We start from the raw sequence: 14,605 nt of genomic DNA, 5'->3' as shown, positions 1-14,605 counted from the left end.
ATACTTTAGGAAAGAAAAAGATAAAATTGTTCACTATAAATACATTATAGATTTCCATTCAATTATCTTTCCAACTGCACAAATCTTAAAATCACTGGGAGTACAAGGGACAGACAGAGAGAAGTTAAATTTATTCTCTATTCTTGCAGTTTTCATCATGATACATACAGATTTTTTATGTTGAAAAAAAAAAAGTAGGTAGTGATATAAGACTAAAGTATTACAGTTTTGAAGCTGGATGCTTCACTACAGCTAAACAGATCATAGAATCATAGAATGCTTAAAGTTGGAAGGGTCCTCTAGAGGTCATCTAGTCCAACCCCCTGCACACGCAGGGTCACCTAGAGCATGTGGCACAGGACTGCGTCCAAGCGGGTTTGAAGATCTCCAGAGAAGGAGACTCCACAACCTCTCTGGGCAGCCTGGTCCAGTGCTCTGTCACTCTCACTGTCAAGAAATTTTCCTTAAGTTCCTGTGGAACTTTTGGTGTTTCAGTTTGTGGCCATTTCCTCTAGTTCTGTCGGTGGCCACCACTGAAAAGAGACCAGCACCATCCTCCTCACTGCCTCCCTTGAGGTACTTATAGACACTGATTAGATTCCCCTCTCAGCCTCACAGGGCACTTGATGTCTTCCAGGATGAAATCCCTGCATCATAAGTGCAGAAGAGTCCTCTTCTTTCCTCTTTTACGTGCCATACCACTCTCCTTTGGAATCTAAAACCTGCTGCAACAACACCATCTGAAAAGAAGCAACCAGAGTGTAATTTCTTTCTTCTGTCTCCCATTTCCTTTAATCTCTACTGATGTGGCAAGCTGGGTAAGGAAAAATAGGTAAGTCTGAGATGTTATTTCTGTTTTTTAAATAACCTTTTCAGTGTCCTCTCCCTGTATGTAGTAAATGTATAAATAATGTATAAACAGGACATTGGCTGGCAGCTGATGCAAGGAGCTCAGGTGTGGGAAACAGGAGACAGAGTAGATCTGATTATACCTAGCAGCAAAAATGCAGGTAGGTAGGAAACATACCCGCACCTGAGGAAGTGCCTCCAGGTCCCATACGTGCTCTGGGAAGCAGATGGGAGCGCCTCCTGCCATGCCTGCTGCCTTGTGTTTGCATTTAACACTGGAACTAGATGTGCAAGGGGCTAGTGCTGCACTCACACCTGCAGCCATGCTCATAATGGTTTCTGGATCCAGATAAGTGCGTCCACATGTGCTGTGCTAGAGGGCTCCACACAACACTCCCTTTTCCTCTCACAGACAGGTTTTGACTCCAGGCTGCAGTGTCACCCCCTTCCCTCTCCTGAGTGCAAAGCTCTTTGGTTTAATGTGCTGTATTTTCTCCGAGGCTGAATTCAGGTTGCTAAATTTGCAGAGTAAATACTTTTACGTTGTGGTCTAGAAGCTGCATTGGAACAATAATGAAGCTGAGCATCAGAACGTTGAAGCAAACTGTGCACCAGGGCTTGGAAGGATTTGGGATCTAGTACTGAGTTTGACTCTTATCCATGTCTAAATGAATCTGGCTGTAGGTGCCACTACAGACTTGGTCTGTAGGTGCCACTACTTTTTTTACTGTGCTGTCTTCAGCCATTCACCTAGCCACACGAACCCCAAGCTGCAGGTGGTTGGACTGCTCCAGCCCAGCTGCTTCTTCACTGGGCTCTGGCGCAAGGCTCACATGTGGCAGACAGGAAAACCTGCAGGGCTTCTCTGCACCAAACCGTTGTAGGGTCCAGTGAGGCTGAGACGTCGCAGATCATTCTTGTGGACAGTAGGAGGAGGAATGAACTTAAACCGGATGAACCAGACCTGAGGATGACTACGGGAGAACATTTCTCAATGGAATTACCTGCTAGGCTGTGAATACATTTGATGGAGAAGAACATATTGCATTATTTAAAATGAGATTACAGACTTTTCTTAAAAAACTAGAATATGGTATAGTTAAATCCTCATTTGTTCTGGATGGAAGGACAGGAGGTTTTCTAAGAATCTCCTAAGATAAAAAGCCCCATCTAGGCAATGAATCAGGGTAGACCCTGTGCATCTACTCGGTGCTCCATGGTCGGCACTGAAGATCAATATAGGTACAATAATCTATAGGCATGGATGAGAACAAAATCATAGAAATTATGGGAAATCTAATTGTCACAATGGGAGCTGCCTTTGTGCAAAGGAAGAATAAGTTCTTCTATCTCTGATAGTTTATTCACTTCAGAAAAAAACAGTTGAAACTGCTGCAAGTTCTCTGTGTACCACCTCCCTCTAACAAAACTTTCCAAAAATAAAAAGTTTCCCATAGCTGGCATAAAGGGCTTCCAGCAAAGTGAGTAAAATAAAAGTATGTAAACAGGCAGAGAGCGTCTGACAGGAACACATTGCACAACCCAGATATTGTCTTACAGTGTTCGTGATAAAAAGAGCTGCTTATCTCTCTTCACACTTCTGTGCGTGGCTTAAACCCGACTGCGCCGGCAGTCGGAGCCACCTGCCTTGCTATGCATCCGAATGGCCTTAGTGTGTGGATCTGGGGGCTTCAGGTGCTAGGACAGGACGTGGAGGGCTCAGGAGCAAAGCGAGGGCAGCTCCGGCCCCACCAGCAGCAACGCCAGCCCTTCCAAACCAACATTTCCTCCTGCTTTGCTTTTCTGCTGCAGCCCGAGAGGAAAAGCAACACCTAGTGTTTGATGCGCGCTGAGGTGTTAATACTCCATTTCTCAAGTCATGGCTGTTGTGGCTAAATGTAATTTCCTAGTCACTGAATATCCAGGGCAGGCCAAAGGGTATCAGTAATCTAGAAGTCACTTTACAAGTTATTTTCTCAGCTGACATGGTTTTGATTGTCTAATATGTCCGTGTTTTTTATTAAAGTCAGAGGGTTTTTTTGTGCTTACTGCTGCTAAGACAACTGGCATAAAGATGGGGTTTTAGAGGTTTTTTTTTTTGTTCTGTTTTCTGAGCTCCTGAAATGAAAGATGAGTCAATTTACTAGTTGAGAGCTGACACTGATTCAAAAGGGAGAGGTTGCTGTAGGTAGCAGTGAGGCCTCGACTATCGCATCGCTGGTGTATTTTGGAATAAATACTTTGTTTTGCCCTCTGCTGGGAAGAACAATGGCCCCAAATTACTGCCAACATTGCAAGAGGAGAGGAGTCTGCGGGAGTTGCTTTATTCGCGTTACAGCACTCTATTTATCTACTACATTTCTGCTAAGTCATCTAGCCACGCGTACGCTTACATTGCGATTGGTTACATACTACTGTCCACGTGTCTTCTACCGAACTAGGTTGGCTGTAGATATCAGGGCACACGTTTACATGATTGGCCCGCACACAGTCCTCTATCCTGCACCGATAAGCTTGTTTACAGGTTCTTCCTCGCCTACTTCTGTGTTCTTCCAGCTCGTGACTTTCCCACGATCTTTTCGCCTTGGTCTTAGTCGGGCTCATCGTATCCGTCTTCTATCGGGAAGCCTCTGTTACTTAGATATCCTCCCACAGGAGTCCTTCCCAGCCACAGCGCTGCGCTGGCATCCGCAGGCTGAGGCATTTTGTTCTTCTGAGCTTTGCAGTCGTCTCTTTGTGCAAAATGCTCTATCATATACCTATCACGGGGAAAACACTGCAAATGGAGACATTCAAAGTGACGGGGTAAAAGGAGGCCTGTCTGGAAGGGCAAGCAGCTCTTATCGCTTGCTAACCTCTTCATCACCCACTCATCTAGGTTGCTAACCTGCCAGGTCTAAGGCAATATTTAGTGTAAGTTTGTACCACAGCCCAGTACTTTCTTAATCGGTTCAACAAGTAAAGCAAAAAAAAAAAAAAAAAAAAGAAGAAGCTATTATTACTCTTATCTTGGCATGAGCAGCGGGGTATAGCCAAAAAAGAAGGACTTCTTGGCCAGGAAAGAAGGAAAGAGAATGGAGCAAAGCTGATCAACATGGCAGTTTCTTTCTCAAAGTGGAGGGCTCATTTACAGGGCCACATTGATCATAACATTTACTCTTTTACCCACAAAACGTCATAATGGGGGGCTTATATATCTAGATGCAAAGGAAAACCAAGTAACAATCTGTAAAAAATGTCAGTCAATAAAATGCAGAAAAATCCTACATTTTATAACCAAGAAAATGCTTCTTTTCAATTTCATACAAAAACAAATTCCATCATAAATACACTCTTGGGGGTGACAAAGATGATGCCTTAGAGAAAGAAAAATCCTCTTTGATATTATGTGGAGCAGATAGGAAGGAAGAGCAGAAGAATACTTGCACTCGATGCCAGAGCTCTAGACAAGGATTCTCTTCCAAGCATTCATAAAAGCCTTGCAAACACTTTCTTCTCTGTTCGGCTGCCAAAGAGCCCTGGTTATGAAATAAAGGTACCTTTCAGGAGAAAATACCTCCCTTCATTGAAGCCTTAATGGTGCATACACAATAAGCCATTATTTCGCATCACAAGTATTGCAATAAAGCCAATGCAACGCGTATAAAAGTAGATGCAACGCGTATAAAAGACACACACCTTACAGTAACCTTGCAGAGGCGTTAAAGACTAAAACGAAGGGTAGTAAAAGGAGAACAAAGTCTGTTTCTATTAGACACTCAGCTCATCTGTAACAAGAGAAAATCTCTGACTTCTAAAAGCAGCCTTGCTGTTTTAGATCACAACTCATCAGCTTTATACACAGGAGCCAATAGATTGATCCAGCATCCACCAACTGCCATGGGCTTTGGACCAAAATCTTGATCTTGTTCCATGCTGAACTGAGGACTGCACTGTTCACTGTTACTTTTTTTTTTTTTTTTTTTTTGTCTCCTAAACACTATTTTAACTCCTTTCATGTGAATTGGTTTGGCCAGCTGCAAATTGACAATTAATTTAATACCTCTGTAAGAAACAGTTCTAACAGTTCTACAGCTCTTTTCCTATAGGTTTATCTTGTGCAGCCCAGGAACACATAAGTGTATGTGATTACATAAGTAAGTGCATTGATCCATATAAGTGGATTTCATCCAACTCCCTAAAAAAATCCATATCATTCAATTTCTTCCTATTGCTTAAGATGTCCTCTCAGATCCAGCATATCCATCTAGCTACTAGACCATGCCTCTTTAAGAGCAGTTACTATAGCAAGGATTCCAAAGGATAGAGGAGGAATGGGGGTGGGTATATAGTGATAAGGATATACATGAAGGTAATATTAAAAAAATAGTCTTATTAGATGAATAGCAGAACAATGTATAGTCATTCTTTTAAATTAATATAAAGAGAACAGAGCAATAGTCCCCAGAAACCTCTTCTGTCAGAGGTTCCCCATATATTTCTGAGTAATGCTAAATGATTTTTTCTTCTATAAAGCAGAGAGCTATTGTGAACCATATTATTTACAACAATTTTCATATGGTAATAGATTATCTTTTTATTTCACAGGTAAAAAATTTCAACAGATGTCCTTAGATCAATCCAAAATAAAAGTTCTTACTCCTGTCCGGAACAATCTAGCTCCCATACACAACCACTGTGCTCAGAAGAGTAAGTACAGCCATGTCTCAGTGACAGTACCGTCCTGTGCCCACATAAAACGTCCGAGGGCTTTCGGGGGGGTCTGGTTCCTTTTTCACAAAATCACAGAGTGGTTGAGGTGGAAGGCACCTCTGGAGATCACTTAATACAACTCCCAGCTCAATACTGATATGTCAGTACTGAGCTGGTACTCCCTGCTTGCTTAGGAAAATAAAATAATCTAACTGCTTTCAAAACCCCAAATATTCTTTCTATTTTTAAACTTGCTACTAATGTTCTCTGCTCCTGAAAAGGAAAGTTATTTGCAAAAAATAGATGGCATTTCTCCTTTGCTAACACAAATAACACATTTGATCCTTGAGCTTTCCAAATAACTACTTCAGAGCCAAGATTTCACTCACCATTCTTCCAGCCCTTAAAATATTACTGTTCTGGACACGGCCTTTGCCCAGGAAAATGGATCATGCAAAAAAAGACATCTGAGCGAAAGAAAAACACTTCATTTTTTCTAATATTTTTGTTACACTGTTGGCTAAAAACTTGCAACTAGACCAGTTAAAAAGAGCAATCAGGGAGCTAGAAAGATAAAATAAGCATAAATTAGAAGGAGAACTGAAACTAGTTAAAATGAACAGAAAGAAGAAACATCTTCCAAAAAGGGAAGGGCAACAAAAAAGGAAGCAAAAACCTTTAAAAATACATGTTAGAAATCTGGTAATAACAATAAAACAGTACCCTAGGGAAAGAACATTTGTGTGACTTTGGGTGACTAAACCATTTTTATAGACAGCCTCCCTTCATTTGTTCCCAGGGCCAAATAGTGCCTCATATGCCCTGCGCGTAGCCCCAGCAGGGCCTGTCATCAGTCAGTCTGCGTGCAGCTCCACCCACACTCACATTTCCCAAAAACGGGACTTCTAGAGAGCTCTCGCTTCTTCATGTGGTACACAAGGTCTGAAACCATGGTGAGGTTATCGCCTATTAAACAATAAACCTGTTTCAGACCAGCATTTAATAATATCAGTATCAGTGTTGCATTGGCCATTACTCCTCATGATTTGAAGTATCTCCTTTCCAAAGTCCACAGCAAAGGAGCCCACCAAGAGCCCTCCTGTCTGCAGAGGGACACCATGGTCCACGATTTGAGAAGGGAGAGAGCCTAAGAGCCACCCCTCCTGCGGGACAGAACGTGTGGCTTGGGCAAGGCCTCCTGACAGCACTGTTAGTGTGTGGGGCTGGGGCAGTGCGGCCCTGACAGCACTGCTAGTGTCTGGGGCTTGGGCAATGCTGCCCGGACAGCACTACTAGTATGTGGGGCTTGGGGAGTGCTGCCCTGACAGCACTGCTACTGTGTGGGGCTGCCCGGACAGAACTACTCCTGTCTCTGTGGTTTACTCACTCCTGAGTCACTGCTGAGCAAAAAAGTTTCCCTGAACATCATTCTTCCTTGGGCGACTGACTCCACCCTCTGAATATGAATTACTGTAGACACTTTTCCTGTGTATAGCTTCTGGTTTTATGGGGAATCACCACTGGGCTTCTGCTCCTCACAGATCTCAGGTCTGGATCCAGACTCGCACATTGCAATACAAATATTAATACCTGTCATTGTATGTCACTATATGTGACTATATCTTAAAGTCATCCCTGTACCCAGTCCTGAAATCATTCCAGGGCCTCCTAAGCTGAGAGTCCTAAATACGATACACAGGAGCAGATGGACAACAGTGGAATTTGGGTGCTGTTCTTCCTTTCTTTAAAGAAACATCGGTTTGTGGTGGATACTCGGTGCATTGGGGGAAATTACACTGAACTACTTATGCCCTACTTAAGCCCATCACGAAGGATTTATCCAGTACAGAAGAGTTCTGGAGATTTTTCACATGGGTGGAAATTTCAAATGGATGAACATGAGCCTTTGCTCCAAAGAGAGAATCAGGTGACCCTCTCAATATGCATTTGTTCTTCATGCCACAATTTCAAAGAATACAAAATACTCCATAATGAACTGAGCTTGCTCCTGACGAATGCATTACAAACTAAAGATTGATGGTCTATTTTTTTTTTTTTTTTTTACAAAGGAGAACTAAGCCACTTTCCAAACTACTATTGAATATGAATGAACCTTCAATATGACCCATGAATTACACTGAACTGCCAAATGCCAGGCAACTCTAGTTCCAGACTGCCTGTTCAAGCCATCACAACTTGAATTGTGTATTGAAATTAGCCTGAAAAGGGGAAAAAAAATCTTCCAATTTTTCTGATCATTGCCCCAAACAAGAACCTGGTGAGTCTTAAGAGTTACTGCTCCTGTTAAATACATAGTGAGTGTCGAAGCGAATATATGATAGATAGTACATGAGCAAGTGACAAGGAGAACTTCAGCCTCTTTTGCACCATGTATCTAGCAAAATAATAATAATAATAATAAAAAACCAAAAACAAAGCAAACCCACAGAGACTCAGAGCTTTGCCAGTGCCCACTAGGTAAATCTATAGGTACAGTGGTACAGTGGGGCTTGCACAACAAGACTGGTGTGATTTCTTTGCCAAGCCAGGGAAGCTATAGGGTTTTTGCTTCAACTTTTGCACTCCGTTTCTGACTTGGACAGAGTCTGTCCCTAGTTACCTGCAAGACAGTTACTTCCCTAGCCAGTTATTCCCCATTTGGCACTTGGGTTTTTGGTGGCTTGTGATTTTTCTTGTTTTTTTCCTAAGTGCAGTGTTTTGCATTTATCTTTGTTGAGTTTCTTTATCTACATTTCTTATGATCTCTCCTCTTTATCAAGATTGTCCTGCATTATAAAATTTTCCTTCAGGGTCTTTGCAACCCTTCCATGTTTACTGCCATCTTCAGATTTTTATAAGTGCACCTTTCATCTACACTATTAATGAATGCAATGAATCCTCCACAGGATCTCTTTTGAAAGAACTACCCTTTGAGTGCATTTTTCCCATTAACTCTGTGTTCATGTTACTGTATCTACCTTATTTTCTTTATGATAATTTGTGACAAAGTTAACACTCCTTCCTTGTTAAAACTACATAATTTCTCACTTATCCTGCACCCACTGAGCCAGTGCCCCAGTCATTTTTTGGCATTGCTTAATGAGCAGTGAGAAGGCAGATTTCATAGGCTCAGAGGTCCACTTCTGAGAATACTTAAGTGCAGGAAGGTTTTATAGGTTTGAAGGTTTGGTTAAGTAATCTGAAACTCCACAAATCCCCTTCCCTTCCCTTCTGCCATGGAATGAGTGGTGGTGGGGGTGAGTGACACAATGCACTTCACTCATGGGAAAGAAATAAAAATAGGTTTTATTGGTAATGACAAGGCAAGGTCACTTATTAGTTACTGAACGGAGGTTCAAGACACACACACAATTAGAAAGGACACCCTCCCGTTGGGTCACGAGGTTCAGATTGGACACCCTTGCTTTCCAAACTCCTTCTGAGAGGAGTCTGGGTGCGGCTGGATCCAGTCCTAGTCCCAGACCTGGTCAATGGTTTATATCTAAGGGATTTGTGCACAGTTACAAAGTAAAGTTTACAAGTTCAAAAAGAGAAAGGCGCGCTATAGTCACTTACCACGGATCTGTAGTGGGAAGGATCTCTCAACCTCGAGGAGTATCCTTGAGAGGCGTCCCTGCTCAAGGGGAGATCCTGGCGTGCAGCCCGCTGCCATGCAAGGAGAGCTCAAAGGGCTCTTGGGCTGTCTCCGTATTTATGGGATAAGATGATTGACTGATAGTCATTCTTTCAATTCAGAAATGACTGTAGGCTGGTGTACTCACAGTTAGCCTTATCTCCCCATCAGGATAGGGCCATCAGGACTGTTATTGATGGTTAATGTCTGAGTGGGGGAAGAAATCAGGGAGGCAACTACCAGGATCAGATAATGTGGTAGTTAACACCTGAACAGGGCTACCTGTGAGAAGTCAGGTTGAGCTGGGGAAGGAGCACATCTGTCACACCTTCCCTTTTCTGACTTGTGAGGTCCAGTTTATCATAGATGCATTTTCTGCAGTAGCTACCAAGTTCATACCAATTGATTATGTGGTCTGTTACTTCTAATAAAAAATGAGATCATTTATCAGTTTATCCTCCATTAACCCAGTCTAAATCTAGATTAATTTAACACATTTTTCAGGAATTACACAAGACTTTCATGGACTTAAAAGAAAATATCCTTGTCCAATCCTCATTTCTATGGAATTTACCAGAATCTACACCAGGAAAATTTGTCAGAGATTACAGAAAGGAAATAAAAAAAGGGGATGTCAAAAAAAAAAAAAAAGGAAACATGAAGACTCAAGGAAATGGAATGATAATGTCAGGAAGAAAAAAATGTCTTTTTGAGAGTTTTTTTATAGCAGGATTCTTCCTGCATGTAAAGAATTGAGACAAAAGCATGGTAGTAATCTGAGGACAAGCAGGTGGCTCAGAGAAGAGCTTGTAATATTGGACCACTAGGAAGCACTTGTGGGTAGTTGTAAATGATGGAACCACCAAGTCAGCCAAAGAATCCAAATAACCTTCTGGAGCCTGCCATGACTGGCAGGATGAACCTAAAACTAGAACATCCTCTCAGGGGCAAACCTTAACAGACTCTCATATATTCGGTGTGACAGATGAAGGGCAGCAGGAAAGAATGATGGAATGAGAATGCAACCAAGGAAAACTTAATGTGAAAAAAGCAAGGAAAATTCCGTAGCCAAAATAGCACTTACTCTACTTGGGAACTTTGATATGGCTAGATTGGAAAAACTGTACTGTTTGCACAAAAAGGTGAAGAGCTTGTGGGAAAAAAAATGGAGGAATTGGAACTCCGAATGCATGATGCTAAGGAAGGCAGTATAGGAATGACAGATACAGGACCAAAGCGTATCATGATTAAAAGACCAGTGGTAATTGATATAAACCATTTAGAAAAGGTAAAAAAATGGATGTTAAGATGACACAGAATATTAATGAAATGTAGACTGCAAACAAATCAAACAATTTGTGAATAAAATTGAATCTGAGTGAAAATAACTTGGAGGAGAGAGAATAAAAAAGGTTTTGCAATAATCATGTTAAGGGTGTATCATAAACACACAAACTCAGGAATGTATATCATTAATAAACTCTGAAAAACTATGAGAGAAATAAGTATATTCATTGGAAAATAATGGCAGAGCTCAGATAGTCTTGATCACAAAAGAATACAGATTTCCTTGCCAACAATTCAATGAGGCAATAAGACCTTTTGCTATTTTGCACTCAGTTTTAACTGAGTGACGTTCTTCCAAAGGAATCAGTTGTAGTAAAGAAGAACTAATTGAATAGGAGCTAATGCAATTCACAATAAATTCCAAGGCAGAGAAAAAATAGGTCTATAATTAAGGTTTTGAATCCTCCTTTGCAAACTTTAAGAAATTAATTAGTGAGCTGCCTGAATACAAGAGTGGGGATTTGAATTTAGAGAAGGCATAGAACTGTAGTAGCTTTAAAGTACAAACCCACCAGGAGGCTGCATACAGAGCAAGGGAAAATAATGAGGAGGGATCAGGGGGCCTCCTTGGATAAATAAAATTATTAGACAAGATGGTAAGAACAGAAACACAAACAACAGAATTGTAAAGAGGGACTGATAAGAAAAGAAATCAGAAGTTAATATATATATATATTGAAAACTTTAGCAAAAGTAACCTAGAGTCTCCTAGACTAGGAGGTTACTCAAAAATTGAAACTACTACTAAATTCTTCTTTGCTCACTTATCCAAAAAGAAAAAAATACAGACAGATGTGAAGCTTGTAAAAATAAATGCCATGTTTCTCACTATCTGAGCACTCTTTTTTCTCCAGATCAGCTACCATCTAATCAAGTTTCTCAAGGTGTTAAGAAGTCTAATTCCCTGCCTTTAAATTCCTTAAAGACTGGGGCAGTTTTTCTTCCACCAGCCCAAACCTCAAGGTCCCAGAGAAGAGGATTTTCTCAGAGTCATTCACTACTCTCCTTCTTACCTGGTCTATCAGGAGAAGCTCTGAAATCAAGTTGGGTCCTACCTGCTATCCCAAGCCAGAAGAAATCAAACCCTGAAGCAGAGAAAACCCCCATCAAACCAGACACTGAAAATTAACTCATTATGCTGGCCTCAAGCACATCATTTGAAATACATCTAGGAGCTTCTTACAAAATAACTGTGAAGTAAAATCTTATTAATTTGCACTAATGATGCTCTTGTGAACTGAGCTATAAATGAACAAACAAGAAGGAAATGGTATTACATCACAAAAGCTACACTGTGGATTTATATAAACATTTTCATTACAGTTTTAATTTATTATGGAATTAATGAATTAGTATTTACTGTGCTGTAAATCTATTTTGTGAGTAGGATCCTCATAACATGCAATCTTGCTGCAGCACTGTGTTGTTAAACCTTTGATGGAAAACAGAGTCAGATATTCTGTATGATTGAAAAGCCTGAACTAGAGAAGCACAAATTGATGGGGGGATTATTTTGTTTTCAGAAGCAAGGCAATGATTCTGAAAGCTGTGTGCCATTGAAAGTAAGTTTTTAAGATTAAAATGATACACTGTAAATAAAAGGCAGTTCTAGCAAATGAGCTTTTTTGACTTTTTATTTTTGAAATATTTTCTACCTTGTGCATTTGTGGGTTTTATGACTTCTACAAGCCCAAAAATACAATGAAATACTAATCCTTGTGGGACAGACAGGACCATAGCATTCGCTGTTCATAGCTGTTTATTGCACTGTCAGATTTGTATATCTTTTTCTAATATTAATAATACTAATACTAATATTTGATATTCCTCAATGAAAAATACTTCATAAAACAAGATTGATTGCACAGACCTCAGTTATTAGTTATTACTTCATCAGTTTGATGATCAAAGTGATGAAGAAAAATTAAACTGACTGCTGTTAACTCAAGAGTCTTGGCAAGTGCTATAGCCTTTGACTAAACATTTTGCAAGACAGTCCTTTCACAGAGATTGATAAAGATGCCAACCTTTACCAGCTTCAGTATTTTTATCTAAATTTTGCTTCTATAACCCAACAGACTTCCCTGTTTCTAATTATGAAAAGGGTTGTTAGTACCAACCAAAGAGCATACTTTGGGAGGAAAGCACAGTGTGCAGCATGCAGCATGATGGGGATAATAATCCCTTTATCATCATCTCAGTATCAGCAGCACTAATGAACATGCCCTATGATAATTTTATCCCAAAAACTCATCCAACAAGAACATGTTATTTCTGTTTATGTAAATGTTTTATTAGCTATACAAATGTTTCTCTCACTGAATCCCAGTAGAAGACAAACCTCATGTGAAAGAAAAGATAACCATGTCCCAGTAGCTGCAGTTTCCAGTTATCTTGCATCATTGATTGAAAATAAAAGGATGGCTGGTGTTTGTCACAGAGAGCATCAGACAGAAAATAAGCATGGTGCAATGACAGCTGCTTTGAAACAACGTAGTGAAAAGGGAACTTTACAAACAAGAAATAGGATATATATATATTTTTAAACACCTAATCCAAATATCGGGGTGTAAAAACTAAATTTTGCAAATGATGTAAAACTCTAGCTTCTTACTGAAATCCATGGGAGTTAAAAGCCCATATGCTTCACTCTTACAGGCAACCTTGTCCTTGAGACTGGGCTGTGCAGTACTGTGCAATACAAGCATGCTGTTAAAGGAAAGACAATTCTGGCACCTTCTGTCTTTGCACCAGACTGGTGAGGCTCAGTCCAGCCTCACCAAAAGGTCCAGAGCTTATTCAGCAGTGTAGCTGACTGGTTCTCTGCTCCGTAGGGTCACCCCTGCTCCGCACAGCTTTCCAGAGCCCCACTCATGCCTCTCTGCCGTTGAAGTGCACCAGCTGCAACCCTCAAATTCTCTCTTCTTTTGCACAGCTCTCTTCAGCCTCTCCCTGCTGCCTCACATGAGAGGAGAGCAGTTCAAAAGGCAATTCCTAGAACATTTAAGTTTTAACACAGAGTTTAAGGCATTATCCCAGATCAAAAAACAGTGGTACAAAACAGATGGCTTTGGTGCAGACTTCAGGGAGAAAAGGGAACAGGTGGCTCATAGAGCTGTAATTGGCAGGGAATAGACTCCAGGCTAATCCTCTACGTCAGTGTTGACATTACCAGAATGAGATGCAATCAAGGCCTGGGAGGTCAAATCCGTATACTTCTTGTTGCCAGGATAGCCCTTTTGAGCAGAAGGGAAAACTGATCTTTTTATTACCAAATGGGCTGCCTCAGAAGATAGGCAAGTATTTGCTGCTGGTTCACTTTTTCCTGGATAGAAGATCCCCATTGCTACTATTGTCCTTGAGGGAAGGGAGGGCTACCTTACCTGCCTGGGGATCAGAAGAGCCTCAGAGGGCCTACTGGCAATCAGGTAAGAGCTAAAGTAACTCTTTTTTGGTTGCCTGCTAAAGCCCTCAAGGGCCTCCCTGTTGGAGATGAGGTTAAAGGAGCAGCTTTGTATTGGCTTCCATAAAGGCTTGAACAAATTTCAACGTTTCCAATATCACAGCAAGAGAGAGAGGGAGAGACAATCCCCCAAATCTTAAGCAGACACATCCATTACCAGAAAGGCAGAAAACAGCCTTCTGATTTTCCTCTTCATATAATCACAGCATCACAGAACAGCTGAGGTTGGATAGGAACACTGGAGATCACCTAGCACAAACCCACTTCTCAAGCAGAGTTAGTAATGGTTTGCTAAAATCACATGAAAGGGTGAAGTTGAACAATGAACCCTTTTTAAAAAAAACACTGTCTTTCAAACAAAATTCGCTTTAAAACATGGAGAATTTCAGGAGCAGTCACATGAAACTACAAGCACACACTACCATTGCCTCTATTCTACACAATTAGTTTGCATGACAGGAGACCACTGTCACCTGATTTCTTCCTACCATTTCCCCTTCTTTTTTGCTCTTATATTTCTAGAAAAGAATAGAGTTCCTCCTTGCCCTGAGTCATTAAGCCAGGAAATAGTCTTTTGTTTTCAGGAAAAGAATGTATATATAATTGCATATGCAGAGGTA

The sequence above is a fragment of the Tinamus guttatus genome, unplaced genomic scaffold (assembly GCF_059628265.1).
Source record: "Tinamus guttatus ecotype Peru unplaced genomic scaffold, ASM5962826v1 Tinamus_guttatus_pri_ptg000860l, whole genome shotgun sequence".
NCBI classification, from domain to species: Eukaryota; Metazoa; Chordata; class Aves; order Tinamiformes; family Tinamidae; genus Tinamus; species Tinamus guttatus.
This window is presented reverse-complemented; position numbering follows the sequence as displayed.